Consider the following 12,772-nt stretch of genomic DNA (forward strand, 5'->3'; position numbering starts at 1 on the left):
CGCCGCAAAGCGCGCCTCGCGCTGACCGCCTGGGAAATCAGAGCGGTCCAACCATCCCGTCGGCGAAGAGGTGAGTAATGAACTCCTAAGGTAAGTGTGATTGTTTTTTCTTTTAATTTTTTTGTGCTTTGTGTTGTGGTGGCGTGGGCAATGTTTTGGGAATGTTTTTGTGGTATTTCTTTTAGGTTTATCCACCACCCCCACCTACCCAGCCATCTCTTGGAGCGCTCAAAGCCCGGCTCTTTAGCTCAGGAGTTTCCCATGCTAGCGCCCAAGAAAGGTGTACAATGCCTCCCTTAGTGCTGTGCCCATGCTATTATCGCCCCAAAAACATCAAAGCCGACAATGCAGCCCATAGTCTTAGAGAACATCTGATCCAGATAATTAAAGTTATTAAAGGCATAGCCAAAGTTTCAAAGAGACAGCACAAGCACAACGTGCCTGGTGACCTTGTCTTGTCCTGGGTACATAGCATACATAGCATAGTATCGTCATCATAGGCAGTCCCTTGGAATCGAGGAAGACTTGCTTCAACTCTTAAAAATGAGTCCTTAGGTGGCTGAACAGTCCAATATGAGAACCACAGTCTCGGTGACGGGTGGGACAGATAGGCGTTGAGGGAAGGGTTTGCCACACGCTTTTTCCGCTGCCTGCGCTTGATTCCTGCATGCTCTCGATGATGAGACTTGGTGCTCAGCGCCCTCCCGGATGCTCTTCCTCCACTTAGGGCGGTCTTTGGTCAGGGACTCCCAGGTGTCAGTGGGGATGTTGCACTTTCTCAGGGAGGCTTTGAGGGTGTCCTTGTAACGTTTCCTCTGCCCGCCTTTGGCTCGTTTGCTGTGAAGGAGTTCCGAGTAGAGCGCTTGCTTTGGGAGTCTCGTGTCTGGCATGCGAATGATGTGGCCTGCCCAGCGGAGCTGATCAAGTGTGGTCAGTGCTTCAATGCTGGGGATGTTGCCCTGGTCGAGGACGCTAATGTGGTGCATGTTCAGCCATGAACTCATTAAATGGCGGTGTAGGCTCGAAGGGCCAAATGGCCTACTCCTGCACCTATTTTCTATGTTTCTATGTCTATGTTTCTATCTGTCCTCCCATGGGATTTGCAGGATCTTGCGGAGACGTCGTAGGTGGTATTTCTCCAGCGACTTGAGGTGTCTCCTGTATATGGTCCATGTCTCTGAGCCATACAGGAGGGCGGGTATTACATAGAAACATAGAAAATAGGTGCAGGAGTAGGCCATTCGGCCCTTCGAGTCTGCACCGCCATTCAATGAGTTCATGGCTGATCATGCAACTTCAGTACCCCATTCCTGCTTTCTCACCATATCCCTTGATCCCCCTTAGTAGTAAGGACTACATCTAACTCCTTTTTGAATATATTTAGTGAATTGGCCTCAACAACTTTCTGTGGTAGTGAATTCCACAGGTTCACCACTCTCTGGGTGAAGAAGTTTCTCCTCATCTCGGTCCTAAATGGCTTGCCCCTTATCCTTAGACTGTGACCCCTGGTTCTGGACTTCTATTACTACAGCTCTCTAGACCATGAGCTTGGTGGCAGATTTGAGGGCCTGGTCTTCGAACACTCTTTTCCTCAGGCGGCATCGTATAACAACATGGCAAAACACATAGCATGAAACATAACAAATCATCATCATCATCATAGGCAGTCCCTCGAAACGAGGATGACTCATCCCTTTTTGGCGTGGAAGCAAGTCATCCTCGTTTTGAGGGACTGCCTTCCACGCCAAAAAGGGATGAGTTTACAGGTGTTTCAATGAAGGACCTGATATTCTAGGTCCCGAACTACATGTTGAAGGGTGGAAGATGCCTGATGCCTGTGTGTGGATTTTTTTAACGTGTGGTGGCCGTTGCACACCAGCCACCACACGGGCTTGACAGAGCTAGGTCTTGGTCCAGTGGCAAGGATTAACCAAGACGACTGGAGACCAGCTCTGCTGCACGGACCTAGTGCGCACATATACCGCAGTGTGGGCTGGCCCTGCTGGCCCTGGGCCCTCACCTCTTCTGGGCCCCGAACTCTCGTCTCTCCTGGGCCCCGATCACATCCCTCCACGAACTCTTGCCGCTCCTTTGCCCTGACCTTGCCGCTCCTGCTGTACCTGACCGCACTGCAATCAGCTGTCGCCCTCCTGCAGCAGCACGCGCTGCTCCCTGCACTGACAAGAGAAATGACAAGTGCTGGGAATCCTGCCAACCATTTCCAATAATTAAATGGAAAGGCCAGTGACTAACATATGCCTAACTGAGAAATACTCGTAAGTTAACAACTTTAGAATAGCAATAATTGTGACCGCAGATTTCATGATTTTCGAATATGGAAAAGATAACTAGCCCCCTCCCCACAGCATTACCATGTCAGTGCCTGTCTTAAATTCATGTTGCAAACCTCATTAATTTCAGAAGCTGGAATTCTGCAGCATTTGCATTGCAGTGATAGTCATTCTGAGCCAAGAGCCAAAGACCAGAAAGTGATAACGTTTCATTTACTGTGCAGATGTGTTTCCAAAGCTTAGAGTTCTTGTACACAGATAATAAAACGGTTATAAAATTTTCAGTATGCCGCGCTTTATTACTTTCACAGTCTGATGACTATCACCTTGAACATTCTAAAATATAAACTACTTGCGTTACAATTCTCAGTCAAACAATAGTTATAATAACACGAAAAATGCTTGTGTTGTTGTGAAAGAAGGAACTTGCATGAATATGGTGTATTTTATGATGTCAGGGCATCCGAAAATGTTTTACAGCGAATGAAGTAGTTTTAAAGTGCAGTCACTGTTGTAACGTAGGAACCGGAGCAACCAATGTCCATGCAGCAAGACATCACAAACAGTAATGTGATGATGACCTGATCACCTATTTTAGGTGTTGTTGAGGGATAAATATTGGCCAAGACACTGGAAGAATTCCCCTGCCCTTCTTCAAATAGTGGCGTGGGATCTTTCACGTCCACCTGAAAGTGCAGATGTGACCTCGGTTTAACGTTTCACCTGAAAGACGGCACCTCAGACATTGCAGCTTTCCCTCAGGACTGTACTGAAGTGTCAGTCTTCATAATGTGTTCCAGTCCCTCGAGTGGGACTCCAATTAAGAGGTCTCACAGTTGATAAAGGACCAATTTGTAATTGGAAGGATGCATAAATATTGTTTTCGGAAATAATAGCGTGACATTTGAAGGTGACAGTTACCTAGGCTCAGTTGGAAGCACGCTTGCCTCTTGATAAGAAGGTTTGGGGTTGAAGTCCATTCCAAGACTTGAGGACCTAACATTCCAAGGCTGCTGTCCTTCAGATGAGACACTGAACCATAGACGCTGCCTTCCCATTCCATTGGTTCAGCGGGATGTTCGACGATCCCATGGCACTATTTCAAGAAGAGCAGCAAGTTATTCTGGACAGCATTTCACCCTCAATTAACAACACCAGAAACATTCTCAAGTGACACAAGCAAAAAACAGATTAACTGGTGAATCATCTCATTGCCACATGTAAAATGGCTACTTTACATATCAATAGTCAGTGCAGTTCAAAATAATGAATTGTACGTGAAGTCATAGAATCATAGAAATTTACAGCACACAAGGAGGCCATTTTGGCCCATCATATCCACGCCAGCCTAATCCCACGTTCCAGCTCTTGGTTCGTAGCCCTGTAGGTTACAGTACTTCAAGTACACATCCAAGTACTTTTCAAATGTGTTGAGGGTTTTTACCTCTACCACCCTTTTAGGCAGTGAGTTCCAGACTCCCACCACCCTCTGGGTGAACAAAATTCCCCTCTAAACCTCTTATGAATTATTTTAAATATATACCCCCTGGTTGTTGATCCCTCTACTAAGGGAAATAGGTCCATCCTATCCACTCTATCTAGGCGCCGCATAATTTTATACATCTCAATAAGGTTTCCTCTCAGCCTCCTCTGTTCCAAAGAAAACAAACCCAGCCTATCCAATCTTTCCTCATAGCTAAAATTTTCCAGTCTTGGCAACATCCTCGTAAATCTCCTCTCTACCCTCTCTACTGCAATCACATCTTGTGCTCTGAGATGTTTGAAAGATGCAATATAAATGCAAGTCTTTTTTTTCCCAGGACTTTTGTTTCTATATAAAGGCAGGACGTGTTTGTAATAATGTGTGTCCTGTGGCACATACTGATCGTTCACCTCTGTGGCTTAGATTTGAATCCAGCCCAGGCTGATGAGATGGTGTCCCCTCTCTCTCCAGGCCAGTAGTGGCGTGAATTTGAATGGGCAGTCCCTCAAAATTGAGGAAGACTTGCTTCCACTCTAAAAATGAGTTCTTGGGTCACTGAACAGTCCAATACAGGAATTACAGGTTCGGCTTGGACAGGTTAGGTGAGTGGGCAAATGCATGGCAGATGCAGTATAATGTGGATAAATGTGAGGTTATCCACTTTGGTGACAAAACAGGAAGGCAGAATATTATCTGAATGGTGACAGATTAGGAAACGGGGAGGTGCAACGAGATCTGGGTGTCATGGTACATCAGTCATTGAAAGTTGGCATGCAGGTACAGCAGGCAGTGAAGTAGGCAAATGGCATGTTGGCCTTCATAGTGATAGGATTTGAGTATAGGAGCAGGGAGGTCTTACTGCAGTTGTACAGGGCCTTGGTGAGGCCACACCTGGAATATTGTGTTCAGTTTTGGTCTCCTAATCTGAGGAAGATCATTCTTGCTATTGAGGGAATGCAGCGAAGGTTCACCAGACTGATTCACGGGATGGCAGGACTGACAAATGAGGAGAGACTGAATCGACTGGGCTTGTATTCACTGGAGTTTAGAAGAATGAGAGGGGATCTCATAGAAACATATAAAATTCTGACGGGATTGGACAGGTTAGAGGTAGGAAGAATGTTTCCAATGCTGGGGAAGTCCAGAACCAGGGGTCACAGTCTAAGGATAAAGGGTAAGCCATTTAGGACCGAGATGAGGAGAAACTTCTTCACTCAGAGAGTTGTTAACCTGTGGAATTCTCTACCGCAGAGAGTTGTTGAGGCCAGGTCATTGGATATATTCAAAAGGGAGTTAGATCTATATGGCCCTTACAGCTAAAGGGATCAAGGGGTATGAAGAGAAAGCAGGAAAGGGGTACTGAAGTTGAATGATCAGCCATGATCATATTGAATGGTGGTGCAGGCTCGAAGGGCCGAATGGCCTACTCCTGCACCTAATTTCTATGTTTCTATGTTTACAGACTGTGTCACAGGTTGGACATACAGTGGTTGAAGGAAAGGGTGGGCGGGGACTCTGGTTTGCCGCACGCTCTTTCTGCTGCCTGCGCTTTTTTTCTGCATGCTCTCGGCGACGAGACTCGAGGTGCTCAGCGCCCTCCCAGATGCTCATCTTCCACTTAGGGTGGTCTTTGGCCAGGGATTCCCAGGTGTCGGTGGGGATGTTACATTTTATCAAGGAGGCTTTAATAATGGAAGAATAATGGAAGAGCAGCCACTCTGCATGCTCCATCTACATCCCGTGACAAGCTTATGTATTTTCAGTTTCTTTAAATACATTGTTCTATAAGGTTCTGCCCTCCCACACCCCCAAACTATAAATCTCAGAAGGCTGAATGCCCTCTTTGCTCAGTTTAATAGCAATAAATATTCTCTGAATTCACAGCATCTAAACTATACAGGCGCCCTCCTCACACAATCTGAAATTCTTCACTAAACTAAAAATCCCATTTGAAGGATTTTATTCAGACATTTCACACACATCCTCCCACCTACGTGCCTCACACACATTCTTCCATCCAACTGATTTCCCACACACATTCACAGCTTTATCTTTACCTGTGACTGGATGCCTGGCTCCTGTAGCAGATTGAGTAGGCTGGGTCAGGGCCAACTGTTTTTGATTCTGTTTTTGGACTATTTCTCAATGGGCTCAATTGCAAAACATTCCATTCTTCAGAAATATTAATGTGAAACCCAGAAATAGGTCCAGCTCTCACTTGAAGGAATTCAGCGAATCAGTGTTCACCGCACAAGCCAGTCGTCTGTTTCAGAGGTCCAGTGTTCTCTGGGAAAGAACCACCTCCTAACATCTAACCGAGATCTGGCCTTGTACAGCTTAATATTGTGATGCCTGGTCCTCACTGTAATGTATTTGCTTCATGAGTTCTTTACTTAATAGCAACGTGTTACTACGAATTCTTAAGAACTAGTTGGTTTATTAGCAAAGGTTTAACAATCACACTACACATTACCAGTTCATCCACCAGGTTCACAACCACCTGCTTCATCGTGGATCCCCCGAAGCCAACTGGCTGGGGTTTTATTGAGTCTTGTGAACATCACGTGACTGGCTAAGCCACTCGCAACTCAACAGCTCTACAAACCTGTGAGCATATTCACACGTGCATATATTAGACCCACTAACCTATTTAGTTGGAAAAAACAGTCTACTCAAACACAATTTAGTTCCTTCATCATCTTATAAACCTCAATCAAATCACCCTTAAGTCTACACTTCTCTAAAGTATAGAGTCCTAGCTCTTTTAGCCTATCTTGATAACTAAGATGCTTTAAACTGGGAATGAATCTTTCAGCCCTCCTCTGCATCCTTTCTGTAATATATGCAGACTATAGATATACTCTCTGTGTCGTCACTGTATAGTTGCATAAGATGGAAACTTGTTACCTGATGTACTAGCAATAAGGTTTACACTGTGTATATACTATGCTGGCACCACTAGAGGGTGCAACTGGTGGAGACCAGGGTTTTCTGCCCCTGTGGAGACCTGAGGATCACCTGCATAGGTGTGCAGGGCCCAGTATAAAAGGCTGCCCACCATGCTTGGGCCTCACTCTGGAGTTACGAATAAAGGACCAAGGTCACTACAGTTTGAGTACAACACATCGCCTCGTGGAGTCAGTCAATAGTGCATTACAGACATAACACTTTCCAAAACCTCAATGCCATCCACCATGTGAGGAGGCCAAACCCAGACACAGTATTCTAACTGAGGCCTGACCAGGGTCTTGTACAAATTTTGACCGCCTAGTTAACCCACTGAGCCGAAGCTTTATTTACTTAACATTTGATGCAACTGGACATTCTCTGTTAACAGTATTTTTTGTCGTTGTGTGGAATCAAGATGGGCCAACACATGGAGGTGGCATTCCACAGAGGCCATCTTTTATTGCACTGGTTAATGTGCTTGTAAAAAATTTTCGTTTTTTCAAGAATTTGCTGAAGGAATCTGGATTTAACTAGAGGGGTAGTGGAAACTCAGACAAGCATGAGTTGAAGCCTGGGACCACATCAGCTGCAGTACATACATGATCAAGGTAAAGAGAAAAAACAGTATTTTTAGAACACAGTTATATAAGAAAGGAAGTGTTTGTAAGAGTTCTAGGTTGCCCATTTCCTTGGCATATTTCTCCTTTTTTTGCAATTTAGTCATCTTTGGCATTTTCTACCTCAGAGAGCTGTGGATTCTCAGTCGTTGAGTATATTCAAGTCTGAGATCGATAGAGTTTTGGACTCCAAGGAAATCAAGGGATATCAGGATCAGGTGGGAAATTGAGTTGAAGTTGAAGATCAGCCATGATCTTATTAAATGGGGAAAGGCTCGAGAGGCCGTTTGGCCTATTTCCACTCCTAATTCTTATGTTGTTAGGTATGTTGGTGTGCAGTTTAAGTTAATTAACCTGATCTAAAGCCTCTTGCTACCAGCTCATCAAGTTATCTGCCTAATTCAATTTGAGCTTTCTTTAATGGTATAAAGCAAGTCACCAAACCTATTGGCCTAGCCACCAACTCCATCCCTTTCCCCAACTTCTGTCTGAGCCTGAACCACACTGTTCGCAATCTCGGTGTCATATTTGACCCTTAAATGAGCATTCGACCACTTATCCGCAGCATAACTAAGACCGCCTATTTCCACCTCCACCTCCATAACAACGCCTGTCTCCACTCTTGTCTCAGCTCATCTGCTGCTGAAGCCCTCATCCTTTCCTTTGTTACCTCTAGACTTGACTATTCCAATGGCCTCCCATAAACTAGAGGTGATCCAAAACTCGGCTCACCTATCTTCACTGTGCTCACTGACCTACATTGGCTTCCGATTAAGCAACGCCTCGATTTCAAAATTCTCATCCTTATTTTCAAATCCCTCCGTGGCCTCACCCCTCCCTATCTCTGTAATCACCTCTAGCCCCACAAACCCCTGAGATGTCTGCGCTCTTCTAATTCTGCCCTCTTAAGCATCCCTGATTATAATAGTTCAACCATTGGTGGCCATGCCTTCTGTTGCCTAGGCTCCAAGTTCTGGAACTCCCTCCTAAACCTCTTCACCTCACTAACTCTCTTTTATCTTTCAAGGCGCTCTTTAAAACCTACCTCTTTGACCTTTTGGTCACCTGTGCTAATTTCTACTAATGCGGCCCGTTGTTAAATTTTTTGTCTTGCAATACTCCTGTGAAGCGCCTTGGGATGTGTCACAATATTAAAGGTGCTATATAAATACAAGTTGTTGTTTAATAATACAAGCAACAAATTCTGGAAATACACGGCAGGTCAGTCAGCATCTGAATAAAGAAGCAGATTAATGATTCTTTGAAGGGTTTTTATCTGAAAAGTTAACTTTTCTCTACTGAAATACTGACTTGTCTTTTTCATTCATTCTTAGGATGTGGGTGTCCCTGGCAAAGCTGGCATTTATAGCCCATCCCTAGTTGCCCCGAAAAGGTATTGGTGGGCCTTTCTCTTGAACCATTGATAACGGTTTGATACAACTGAGTGGCTCGCTTGGCCACTTCAGAATGCATTGAAGAGTTAGCCATCGTTGGTGTGGAACTGGAGTCACATATTGGCCAGACCAGGTAAAGGTGGCAGATTTCCTTCCCTAAAGCACCTGCTGTCAGTTTCCATCGTTTCTTTGCTTTTATTTTACACTTCCGACATTTTGCCGTTTGCTTTTTACCTCATTTATGTCTTTTCTATTGAGGGGCATGACTGAGTCTGACCTTAATCTTCATAAAAAATAACATACCCAGCCTGTTTTCACCATATGCCCTTCCTCCTCATTACTATCTTTTTTGCAACCTTCAATACCAGCTGCAAGCAAAGAGAGCCACCTACAGAGGCTGCTAGTTCCACAGAAAGTACAAAGGGGGGAGAAATTGGGGTAATTTGCACCTCCCGTTAGCATCCCCGGGAGGCGCTAACAGGGCCCAAACGACTTTGCGACCGGGTGTGGCGCCGCTAACGATGCCCGCTAAATTCGGTGGGAGTTTAGCGGTGGTGCTCCGGTGTTGTACCCCCGATCTCCTGCGCCTGGAGATTGTGATGTCACTGTTGGGCACAGTGCCCCGTTAGCGCCCCAGACCCTAAATTGGGTGTCACCCCCTGAAGCTACGCCGGGCGATGACAGCGACGGCTTCAGGGGACATGTACCTAGCGGGGCGAAAGTTAAAGGGGGAGGTGGCCGCACGAGCCGCAAAAAAAGTCTATTTTTGTTCCCCTCACCGCTGCGGCTTTGGATGCATGGTCCGTGCCGCGATCACTCAACCCGGCACTCTGCTTGGGCCCTTCCCTTTAATTCAGGGAAGAGCCCCCTCCTACGCGGCCCAGTGCGTAGCGCTGCTGAGCCGTGCGCCCCGCTCCTGAGCCCTGCACCCTGCTACCGCCCCGGAAAGGGAGAGCGCTTGATTTAGCGCTCCACTTCCTTTTGGGGGCGGTAACCCGAATTTCTCGCGAGTGGCGAGACTTCTGCGTCTACCGCAAAGTCTGGCGCCTCGCCAGTGTAACCGCCCCCAAACGGGGCGCGCCGGAATCTCTGGGCCAAAGTCTCCACTGGCTAGCGACATGACTCAGTCTCTCTGAAGAATAACGTCAATGACTGTCCTCGTCACAAGCCTGATCGTGCTTTCATTTCCTGCCTGGTTCGTTTCTGTCCCCAGTTGCACAATTTAGTTTATGTTCCTACTCGGCCATTCTTCACCCTTGGTCATGCTGTTTATGTTGTGCCTCGGTCTCGAATTTCAAAACTGTTGCTTTGAGCTGGCAACAGCGAGTTTCAGTGAAAGGATTTAATAAAGGATTCATATTAAATATGAGCGTTTGTATACAGCAGAGTCCTTTGTTTGTGATTCCAATTGAATTAAAGCAGAGCTGTGGGGAACAAACTATTTACTTAACACATGCAACCTGACACTCTGCAGGTAATTCATTCTTCGCATAGCCCCATGTGTCGGCAGCCTAATAGGCTCCATAATTATCTTCCCAGTGTTGTGTGGCAGGGAGGACATTGGTCCTTGTTCTATGCTGCTTATCTTCTGTTCATGCTACACTTCGTTGACATCAGGGACAGAGAGAGAGGAAGGCCTCTGTGCTGTGTGGTCCCTCGTGTTGCAGTAAATGGTAAAGCATGTTCTGTTGTGATTATCAACGTGCAATGCAAACAATGTTACAGTCTAGGATTGCCAACCTTCCAGAACTGCCCTGGAGTCTCCAGGAATTCAAGATGAATCTCCCCGAGATGCATTACTGCGAGCAACCCGTGAGAAAAACAATAGGAGCACGAAAATAAATAATTGTGTTGCTTCTATTCTATTAGTGAAGGTGGGGGGGGAAAGGCTGTTTGAAGGGGCAGGGTGGTTGGAGGTGGCAGGTCATGTGATGAAACCTCCAGGAATACGTCTAATCCAAGGCTACAATGAAGACAAGTTTACCGTAATGACATTACCCTGGATGGTTTAACTTCACCTGCACAGGCAGTCGGTAAGGATGGCAGTGTGTGACAGGAAGTTGACTCTTGGTGGCGGCCACTATGGAGTAGAATTGCACTAGATTCTGAATAACAATTCCAGACAGATATAGTCATAGGCAGTCCCTCGAAGCGAGGATGACTTGCTTCCACACCAAAAAGGGATGAATTCACAGGTGTTTCAATGAAGGACCTAATATTCCAGATCTCGAACTACACCCTGAAGGGTGGAAGATGCCTGTGCTTGGATTTTTTTAGCATGTGATGGCCGTTGCACACCAGCCACCACACGGGCTTGACAGAGCTCGGCCTTTATCCAGTAAGCAAGGATTAACCAAGACGACTGGAGATCAACTCTGCTGCACGGACCCTGTGCGCGCACACATCGTGCTGCCCCTGGCCCCTCGCCTCTTCTGGGCCCCAAACTCTCGCCTCTCCTGGGCCCCGATCATGTTGCTCTACGAACTCTTGCCGCTCCTTCGCCCTGACCTCGCCGCTCCTGCTGTACCTACCCGCACTGCAGTCAGCTGTCGCCCTCCTGCAGCAATACACGCCTTTCCCTGCAGTGGCATACCATCGCACGCTGCTCTCTCTAATGGCCCCGGCCTGCTGATGGTCTTGCAGGCTGGGACCCGCTGATTTCCGGGCCAGGCCGCCCTCTAATGGCCTCTAATCATATACAGCAATGTTATAATGACCAGACAATCTGCCAGATAAAGAGGCCAGTATTGAAAGTCTTATTATCGGAGGTAACCTAAACAAGCTATCTTGTGCATAATCTAAACTATATGGGCTCAACATATCCAACCAATATGGAGCAGCAATCAACAAAGCCAATGGGATGTTAGACTACAATAGCCAAAACAGTCGAGTACAAGTCCGAGGAGATCCTGATCAAATTGTGTTGTGGTGAGACTGCACCTTGAGTATGGTGTCCAGTTCTGGTCACCAGGAAACAGGGGGGCATTCAAATGCTGGAGGTAGTGCAGTGATCCCTAGCGTTAATGATCTGCGTTGTGAGGAAGGACTGGAGAGACTCGGGCTTTTCAGCCTAGACAGGAAGTGTCTGATAGGTGATCTGACAGAGATATAAAGTTAATTAAGACCCCCACCTAAGCTCCACAAGCCCATCCAATGCTGCTCAACCCCAAGATTCCCATCCACTGCTCAATGCTAGGCACCTAGCTCAAAACCTGAACATGTTGTCCGCCACCTTGCTGTGTACCCTGACCTTTTTTTTAAAAAAAAAAATTGTGTACATAGATAAAATAATATGACGGAAATTAAGGCCATTGGTTATTGTTTGTGCAGAAAATCGCATCCCTTAACCATCAATAAACATGCCCTGAATATCTTGTCTTAGATGGGTACTGTAGCATAGTCATTATGTTACTGGACTAGTAATCCAGAAGCTTGAACTAATGATCTGGAGACGAGTTCAAATCTCTACCATGGCAGTTGGAGTATTTAAATTCGGTTAAACAAAACTGGAATAACAAGCTAGTATTAGTAATAGTTATCATAAAACTACCGCATTGTCGTAAAAACCCATCTGGTTCACTAATGTCCTTTAGAGAAGGAAATCTGCTGTCCTTACCCGGTCCGGCCTATATGTGACTCCAGACCCACAGCAATATGGTTGATTCTTAACTGCCCTCTGAAATGGCCTCGTAAGCCAATCAGTTGTATTCAAGAAGGCGGCTCACCACACCTTCTCGAGGGCAATTAGGGATGGGCAATAAATGCTGGTGTTGCCGGCATAGTCCACATCCCATGAACGAATTAAAAAAATAAAATAGAATTGCAATTTAACTTACTGCATCAGAAATAAATCACTGGGCCTGATAATATTGTGCATGAAAGAGCATAAAGCCCGTGGTTTTGTTGATCAGTGTAATCCAAGGCACAGCTCTGGAGATGCACTCGGATTTTTACAAACGCAGGATGATTTGTTATACTTCCGAGCCCCGAACATTAGTGGGCACTTTGATCCCACCCAAGTACTGGAATCATTTCATT

The 12,772-nt window shown here is 46.0% G+C and overlaps 1 long non-coding RNA gene across 3 annotated transcripts in view; it reads left to right on the plus strand.

The window, feature by feature from the left end:
• Positions 1 to 12,772, plus strand: part of LOC139234978 (uncharacterized) — a 114,562-nt gene continuing 101,790 nt past the window's right edge. Inside the window, exon 1 of one of the 3 annotated variants that reach the window (XR_011588380.1) lies at positions 1 to 70. This is a non-coding gene — a long non-coding RNA (uncharacterized lncRNA). Of the gene's footprint in view, positions 91 to 8,730; positions 8,868 to 12,772 lie in introns of those variants that run through there. The other 2 variants (XR_011588378.1, XR_011588379.1) reach the window with 2 other exon arrangements.

This window comes from Pristiophorus japonicus, chromosome 2 (genome assembly GCF_044704955.1).
Source record: "Pristiophorus japonicus isolate sPriJap1 chromosome 2, sPriJap1.hap1, whole genome shotgun sequence".
NCBI classification, from domain to species: Eukaryota; Metazoa; Chordata; class Chondrichthyes; family Pristiophoridae; genus Pristiophorus; species Pristiophorus japonicus.